The following is a 7,369-nucleotide window of genomic DNA, read 5'->3' as shown; positions in this document are numbered from 1 at the left end:
GCACTGTAGATCTTGAGGCAGGCAAGGTAGTGAGTGATAACGGAAGGAATTTCATGGCTGCCATCTCCCTTTCCCAACTGAAACACATTCCTTGCCTGGCTCACACCTTAAACCTGGTGGTGCAGTGCTTCCTGAAAAGTTATCCGGGGTTATCCGACCTGCTCCTCAAAGTGCGTGGACTTTGCTCACATATCCGCCGTTCGCCCGTACACTCCAGCCGTATGCAGACCTATCAGCGTTCTTTGAACCTTCCCCAGCATCGCCTAATCATAGACGTTGCAACAAGGTGGAACTCAACACTGCACATGCTTCAGAGACTGTGTGAACAGAGGCGGGCTGTTATGTTTTTGTGGGAGGATACACATACACGGGCAGGCAGTAGGATGGCAGACATGGAGTTGTCAGGTGTGCAGTGGTCGAAGATTCAAGACATGTGTCAAGTCCTTCAGTGTTTTGAGGAATGCACACGGCTGGTTAGTGCAGACAACGCCATAATAAGCATGAGCATCCCCCTAATGCGTCTGCTGATGCAAAGTTTGACGCACATAAAGGATCAGGCGTCTGCAGCTGAGGAAGAGGAAAGCCTTGATGACAGTCAGCCATTGTCTGGCCAGGGCAGTGTACAGGACGAGGTAGCGGGCGAAGAGGAGGAGGAGGACGAGGAGGATGATGGGGATGATTATATTTTTAATGAGGAAGCTTTTCCGGGGCCACTGGAAATTGGTGGCGCGGCAAGGCCGGGTTCTGGTTTTTTGAGGGACACAAGTGACGTGGATTTGCCTGAAACTGCCCCTCAACCAAGCACAACCGCAGATTTGAGAACTGGAACTTTGGCCCACATGGCGGATTATGCCTTACGTATCCTCAAAAGGGACACACGCATAACTAAAATGATGAATGATGACAATTACTGGTTGGCCTGCCTCCTTGATCCTCGCTATAAAGGCAAATTGCAAAATATAATGCCACATGAGAACTTGGAACTAATATTAGCAGCCAAACAATCAACTCTTGTTGACCGTTTGCTTCTGGCATTCCCTGCACACAGCGCCCGTGATCGTTCTCACACGAGCTGCAGGGGCCAGCAGACCAGAGGAGTTAGAGGGGCAGAAATCAGAAGTGGCGTTGGCCAGAGGGGTTTTCTGACCAGGTTGTGGAGTGATTTTGCTATGACCGCAGACAGGACAGGTACTGCAGCATCAATTCAAAGTGACAGGAGACAACATTTGTCCAGTATGGTTACAAACTATTTTTCATCCCTTATCGATGTTCTCCCTCAACTGTCATTCCCATTTGATTACTGTGCATCAAAATTAGACACCTGGCCAGAATTGGCAGAATATGCATTGCAGGAGCTTGCTTGCCCGGCAGCTAGTGTCCTATCAGAAAGAGTATTCAGTGCTGCAGGTTCAATACTAACAGAAAAAAGGACTCGTCTGGCTACCCAAAATGTAGATGATCTAACCTTCATTAAAATGAACCACAACTGGATTTCGAAATCTTTTGCCCCACCTTGCCCGGCTGACACCTAGCTTTCCTATGAAAAGGTCTTGCCTGTGGACTATTCTGAATGCCTTTTCCAATCTCGTAATTTTTCGGAATCTGATTGTCCAGCATACGACATGTTTACACCTCACTAAATGGCCAAACTCCCCACACGGGGCCGTGGTATCGACACTTGGCGACAGCACCCGTGAGAGTGCAGTTTGCCTTTTCCAATCTCGTAATTTTTCGGAACCTGATTGTCCAGCATACGACATGTTTACACCTCACTAAATGGCCAAACTCCCCACACGGGGCCATGGTATCGACACTTGGCGACAGCACCCGTGAGAGTGCAGTTTGTCTGAAGAGGTGGGTGAGCCCGCTTTTGGTCGACGGCACTGCCACTGGGTCCCTCCTAGTACAATAAAGTGTCTCTGGCGGTGGTGGTGCGCACCCAACGTCAGACATACCGTTGTAATATGAGGGGCCCTGGGCCTGTACCGCCGGCCACAAGACAGTTTCCCCCCACCCCAGCTCAAACAGTGCTCTACCACTTGCAAAATTATCTCACAGCTCCACCAATGTTTAGTCTATGCGCTGACATCCTTCAATGCCTGCCACTGACAATACCATTGTATTGACATTTTTGTTATGTTAGGCCTTCGATGCCTGTCTGTGGTCACTCCTTCCACTAGGCCTCCACTGACCACACCACTGCTGCCCGTGTACCCCTGTAACCAATTTAAAATTGCCTACAGCCATGTGTTATTATTTTAGGCCTTCGATGCCTGTCTGCGGTCACTCCTTCCACTAGGCCTCCACTGACCACACCACTGCTGCCCGTGTACCCCTGGAACCAATTTAAAATTGCCTACAGCCATGTGTTATTATTTTAGGCCTTCGATGTCTGTCTGCGGTCACTCCTTCCACTAGGCCTCCACTGACCACACCACTGCTGCCCGTGTACCCCTGGAACCAATTTAAAATTGCCTACAGCCATGTGTTATTATTTTAGGCCTTCGATGACTGTCTGTGGTCACTCCTTCCACTAGGCCTCCACTGACCACACCACTGCTGCCCGTGTACCCCTGGAACCAATTTAAAATTGCCTACAGCCATGTGTTATTATTTTAGGCCTTCGATGCCTGTCTGCGGTCACTCCTTCCACTAGTCCTCCACTGACCACACCACTGCTGCCCGTGTACCCCTGGAACCAACATCAGAAAATATAAAAATAAGTATTTTGCTTATAAAAAAGAAAATACTGGAGAGATATCAAATGCAGACATTTTAACATTAAAAACAAACACATACAACAAAAATCTGGTACAGTACTAAAAATGGCCACCAGCTACAATAACTTTCTCCTGCAAGTAGTTAACTGAAAGGTTTTTTCAATTTTAAACACAGATATGGCATCCACCGAGTGTTGTCCTGTCGCGTCTTCTTTATATTATTGCCAAGAAGATGCAAAACAATGAAAACAATAAAATCATTATTTACCAAAAAAATAGAGTAAGTCAAAACCACATTGCAAATAAACATTCATTACAAATAAAGAAGCAGGGCGCGTCCGAGGGTGAGTATATACCTAATAAGAATATAATCACCCTCGGACGCGCCCTGCTTCTTTCCGACAGCCTTCCTTCCTAAGAATCAGCCCTTCCGTGGTGTAGAGAGAGGGTTTGTTACACTCCAAGGTGTTCCCCAGGTTGCCTTTCCTGAGCTTCGATCTTCCGGCTCTCGTTTAGTAGTTGTTGGAAACTACGCTGCATTGGGCCTACAAATTGGGTATGGGGTGTAGAGAGATGGTGTGTTCCACTCCAAGGTGTTCCCCAGGTTGCCTTTCCTGAGCTTCGATCTTCCGGCTCTCGTTTAGTAGTTGTTGGAAACTACGCTGCATTAGGCCTACAAATTGGGTATGGGGTGTAGAGAGATGGTGTGTTCCACTGTAGAGAGATGGTGTGTTCCACTCCAAGGTGTTCACCAGGTTTCCTCGCCAATGCTTCGATCATCATGCTCTCGTTTAGTAGTTGTTGGAAACTACGCTGCATTAGGCCTACAAATTGGGTATGGGGTGTAGAGAGATGGTGTGTTCCACTCCAAGGTGTTCCCCAGGTTTCCTCTCCATTGCTTCGATCTTCATGCTCTCGTTTAGTAGTTGTTGGAAACTACGCTGCATTAGGCTTACAAATTGGGTATGGGGTGTAGAGAGATGGTGTGTTCCACTCCAAGGTGTTCCCCAGGTTTCCTCTCCATTGCTTCGATCTTCATGCTCTCGTTTAGTAGTTGTTGGAAACTACGCTGCATTAGGCCTACAAATTGGGTATGGGGTGTAGAGAGATGGTGTGTTACACTCCAAGGTGTTCCCCAGGTTTCCTCTCCATTGCTTCGATCTTCCGGCTCTCGTTTAGTAGTTGTTGGAAACTACGCTGCATTAGGCCTACAAATTGGGTATGGGGTGTAGAGAGATTGTGTGTTACACTCCAAGGTGTTCCCCAGGTTTCCTCTCCATTGCTTCGATCTTCCGGCTCTCGTTTAGTAGTTGTTGGAAACTACGCTGCATTAGGCCTACAAATTGGGTATGGGGTGTAAAGAGATGGTGTGTTCCACTCCAAGGTGTTCTCCAGGTTGCCTTTCCTGAACTTCTATCTTCAGGCTCTCATTAAATTGTGGTTAAACGGAACAACTGCATTTGGCGTACTAGTTGGTTTGGGGCCTACTATCGGTGTCTGCCGCTCCTTGCTGTTCTCCTGGTTTCCTGTCCTGAAATTCCGTTTTCAGGCGCTCGTTAAGTAGTTGTTAATGTTAGACTGCATTTGGCCTACCAGTTGGGTTGGGGCCTACTATCGGTGTCTGCCACTCCTTGCTGTTCTCCTCCACTGAACAAAGCTGTGCCGCCTGTTTACTACTGTTGCCAATTTTGAACTGCATTTCGACTACTTACTGATTTGGGCCTACTCTCTGTGTCAGCCTCTCATTCCAGTTGTCCTCCACTGCAATGCCCCCTGATTAGTCCTGTGTTACCAATTTTGAACTGCATTTAGCCCACTTTATTCTTTGGGCCTATATCTGTGTTTCCTCCTCATCCTGCCCATTGCCCAGCCAGTGATAGATGAGTCTGCTGGTACATTGACCCATAACGCAACATTTCCCGTGCACGCTACACTGCAAGATTGTGACCCTGCTGAAAGTCAGGTCCCCCTTCCCGCATACCATACCACCTTACACGGGGACAAACAGGAAGGTGCAGATGAAAGTGCAGGTTCCTTCATCAGGTGCGGGGAGGAATACTAGTTGGCGACGTCACAGGGCCTCTCATGGTACGCAAAAGTGTTGCTGCCGGTGGGAGGCGCCCCCGCCGTGCAAACACACCGCTGTACTTTGAGGGGCCCTGTGCCAGTGCCAATGCCAACGAGTGGGCCCCCCCTGCTTGCTCAGGTTCACAGCACTTGCAAAGTTGAAATACTTACCTCTCCCTGCTCCACTGCCGTGACGTGGTCCAGATTTCCTGGGCCCACTAATTACTTGAACCAGCCCTACCCACCACAACTTTAGCCAAATGACCCCCAATTTCAAATGCCTTCCAATTATTATAAGGTAAATTACGCTTGAAAAGCTTCATTAAGAAGAATGGATGGTTTTGACATTAAAATGGGCACTCTAGGTGTTTTCCTGGCCCCCACTCACTGCCGACTATGCTGCCCCATTGACTTGCATTGGGTTTCGTGTTTCGGTCGATCCCGACTTTACGTCATAATCGGCCGATTTCACTCGACCCGACTTTTGAGATAGTCGGGTTTCGCGAAACCCGGCTCGACTCTAAAAAGGTCAAGGTCGCTCAACTCTACTCGCAACTTGTTGAGCAGAAGTCTTGCTAATATTATGTTTTCCATTTGAATGCTATTTTTGCACCTTTTAAAAATGTCTGCACTTTTGTTATTTGCATATATGAAACGCTAAAGTAAAAGAGCCTCCCATAAATGGAAGAAAAGTTGGTGCTTCCTGTTTAACCTGTTACATTTGAAATGCTTTGTTCCAGCCCGGGACGTGCTGTGTTTAATGGGGGTGGGGGGGTGGGGGGGGTTATGTGGCACCCCTGAAGGTCCAGATGTCACAGAGGTACTGCATTTCAGCCAGAGGTGTAGTATCTCAAGTCTCTGGTAAGGAGGGAACATTGTACAGAACTCTAACACTCGCACCCAACAGTCATGAGTTTAGAGGGGGCATCTGAGTGAACCCTTAGGGAGGATGGCCTCATCCCAGTCTAGATAGGAAAGGGTGTTGGGAAGTGGGTGGACAAGGTAGGAAAAAGGGGAGGAGCTAATCAGGTGGAAAGGAGAGAGTGTAGAGACTGTGAAAGGAAGTGGAGCTGAACACATTTGCACCTACTCCTTCTATTTCTTTCTGGCATCACCCACTCTGCACCTCCACCTGTCGCTAGTAACATTGCCACCCACATCACTAACTGCCCTGGGGACCAAGATCTACCTGTGGAGAGCTATAACAACTCAGCTGCATTAACATCAGCCCCAGAGGTCCCTTTAAGCAGCGTCGGCCATCCCGGCCAAACACCACAGGTGGCGTCATGAATCATCCGTTAAATACTTTATTTCCACTTTCATCCACAACCCCTTTTACTGGACGCCCAGGACCAGGGACCGGGTCACTGCCACTGTGACCACCCCTTTAAGTACCACCGGACCCGGTACCAAGTAATCCCCGGGGTCCTAGCGGGTTCTCCATGTTCATTGAACTGGAATCACCGCTTCCAATACAATGGATGGGTGAAATTTATCTTGCGGAGTCTTCACAAGATAAATTGACATGCTGCGGTCTGGAAAGACACACCACATGTCAATCTCCGCAGGTGATTAGTAGGCGTCGGTGCACGCATAGTGGACATGTGATTTCTTGAAATCCCATCCACTATGCTGTAATATCTGGACGCTGCGGGTTGAACGTTGCAGAAGCACACAGTGTGCAACCCGCAGCGTTTACTGACCATGGGAACATACCCGAACAGTCAGACTTTCATTATGTTGTAAACGTTTATTCTGGATTGGGAACAAAAGGTAGTGTGTATAGATAATGGCGCTTAGCTCAGTTGTTAAAGTGGAATGTGGGCAGGGCGGTAGTCATGGTCGAGGTACTTGTGCTTCACACCTCGACACACTACATGAAAATGCGGGTCCTGGCTGGATGTCAGCCGTGGTAGTTGGCCGACCAGGACTAGATGTTACAGAGTTCAGTGAGAGAGAGACCATAGTTCATAGCAAACTACATTTTTACTTAAGAATAACTTGGTATGAACTATATACAGCAGTTTCCATTTATCTTTAAGGAAGTTTCTTTAACAAGTGACATCATCAAACACATTTCCTCCTTTCTGGAAACACTCTATCATCCTCGGTTACTTCCTCTACTCTTCCTCTAGCACACTACTACAATCTTCCCTCATTCTCAATAATGTCACTATGTCACTACAGTTCAGTAAGCAAGAGTTCTAAACTCCAACCCGCGGTTCCACGTTCTTTTCTTTGTAGGAGAATTTTTTGTGCTAATATGGCGGCTACTATGCTTAATTTTCTACTTACTGACACCTCTGGACTACTAAGTAGGGCATTTTCTTTTCATCTTGCTTCCCTTTTCCGTTACCATACTGGTAGACAGCTCTGGAATGTCCCAATAGGCTTCCTTCCCAAGGCCTCAACACTTCTTCCTTTGCAGTCTTACTATTTCTGTCCCAACTCTGGACTGCTATTCACTTTTCTTTTGGCTTTCTCCTTTCTCTGCTGGGCCTTACTAGCTGTCCAGTTGTCTCCCTCTCACCACAGGGACACCCACTTCCATGTTGTGACTAATCAGACCAGAGGTTGCGCTA

Source organism: Ranitomeya imitator, chromosome 5, assembly GCF_032444005.1.
Source record: "Ranitomeya imitator isolate aRanImi1 chromosome 5, aRanImi1.pri, whole genome shotgun sequence".
Classification (NCBI taxonomy): Eukaryota; Metazoa; Chordata; class Amphibia; order Anura; family Dendrobatidae; genus Ranitomeya; species Ranitomeya imitator.
The sequence above is the reverse complement of the archived record's forward strand: the minus strand, read 5'-3'. Positions refer to the sequence as shown.